Here is a 1923-nt window from a genome sequence, read left to right on the forward strand (position 1 = left end):
GTCTTTGTTTGCAATTATGGAGTAACATAGCTTGAGTCAATCGAGCTCTACTTTTGCTTCGTGGTGAATCTGGGCAGATCGTCAACTCGTTTGCGATTTTGCCGGCGTTGTGGTAGTTAATCCGTGCATGCTATGCCATTGTTATCGCCATGTCTAGCTTGTATTTTGTGCCTTCTTAATGGGTGTATGCCTGCATTGCCATGACTTGCACCGTGGTGAGTGCATCGAGCTCGTTTACATGCCTTCGTGAGTTATATTTCAGCATGTCTCAGTTTTCACTAAGTCTGAAAACTGATTGTGTTTTAGCTATGTTCATGTGCCCGTTAATATATTTTGTGATCCCTTTTGGCCCCAGGTCACTTTGGGACTTTTGTTAATCTTGTTGAGTAGCTCCATGCCATGTTTTTACTTGTCATGTTCAGGTCATTTATCATGTTGTTTTGCTGCTCCAAAGAGGGCTTCGTGATCTGAAATTTCAGACTAGTGTTAATTTCACTAAGTCTGGAATCTGTTTTGCATTTGCGTTTTTGCCATGCTTGTTTGAACCTCTTAATGGATGAATTGGCCGTGGCTCAGTGCTAGTCTTTTGTTAAGCATCTTGTGTGCATCCCTGCCATGTATTTTTTTTGTTATGTTTGGTGGCTGTAGCATGTTCATTTCGTTGCATTTAGATGCGTACTTGCTGTAAATCGCAGACCGGTGTCATATCTTAAAACGCTTGCCATTTCCAAACCGTAACTCCGATTCCAATGATCTTTATATTGTTTTCAAGAGATTTCATCCCCTCTATCCAGTGGCACCCTTGGAATTCCAAGTTGAGGCCAGGTTCATGCATTTCCTGTCATATCTTGCATTTTGCATCCCGCATCGCATCCCGCATAGCATATCATCATTTCATCTTGTTGCTTGGTCTTGCACGTGGTTGATTGTATCCTTGTTGCTTGTTTGTCTTGTTGGGTAGAGCCGGGAGACGAGTTCGCTACCGAGGAGCCCGTTGAGTTTGCTTGTGAGGATCCAGTCAACTCTGACAACTGTGCAGGAAAGATGATCATACCCTCGAAATCACTACTATCTTTGCTATGATAGTTTGTTTGCTCTTGCTTTGCCAATGCTACGATGCCTACCTTTTGCTTGTCATCCTCGTAATTGCCATGTCAACCTCTAACCCACCTTGTCCTAGCAAACCGTTGATTGGCTATGTTACCGCTTTGCTCAGCCCCTCTTATAGCGTTGCTAGTTGCAGGTGAAGTTTGGAGGCCGTTCCTTGTTGGAACCTCTTTTATTTACTTGTTGGGGATATCATTATATTGCCATGTTATCTTAATGCATCTATATACTTGGTAAAGGGTGGAAGGCTCGGCCTCTCGCCTAGTGTTTTGTTCCACTCTTGCCACCCTAGTTTCCGTCCTATCGGTGTTATGTTCCTGGATTTTTTTGCGTTCCTTACGCGGTTGGGTTATAATGGGAACCCCTTGATAGTTCGCCTTGATTAAAGCTTTTCCAGCAATGCCCAACATTGGTCTTACCATTTGCCACCTAGCCTTTTCTTTCCCTTGGGTTCTGCAGACTCAAGGGTCATCTTATTTTAGCCCCCCGGTCCAGTGCTCCTCTGAGTGTTGGTCCAAACTAGAGCCCCTTGCAGCGCCACCTCGGGGAAACTTGAGGGCTGGTTTTAGTTGTACGGATTGCTTATCTGAGTGTGCCCTGAGAAAGAGATATGTGCAGCTCCTATTGGGATTTGTCGGCACATTCGGGCGGTGTTGCTGGTCTTGTTTTAACCTGTCGAATTGTCTTGTTGTACCGGTTTACCGAGTCTGATCGGTGTGTCTCGGGTGGAGGTCTATTCCTTCGTTGACCGTGAGAGCTTGTCATGGGCTAAGTTGGGACCCCCCTGCAGGGATTGAACTTTCGAAAGCCGTGCCC

The sequence above is a fragment of the Triticum aestivum genome, chromosome 1A, assembly GCF_018294505.1.
Source record: "Triticum aestivum cultivar Chinese Spring chromosome 1A, IWGSC CS RefSeq v2.1, whole genome shotgun sequence".
Taxonomy (NCBI): Eukaryota; Viridiplantae; Streptophyta; class Magnoliopsida; order Poales; family Poaceae; genus Triticum; species Triticum aestivum.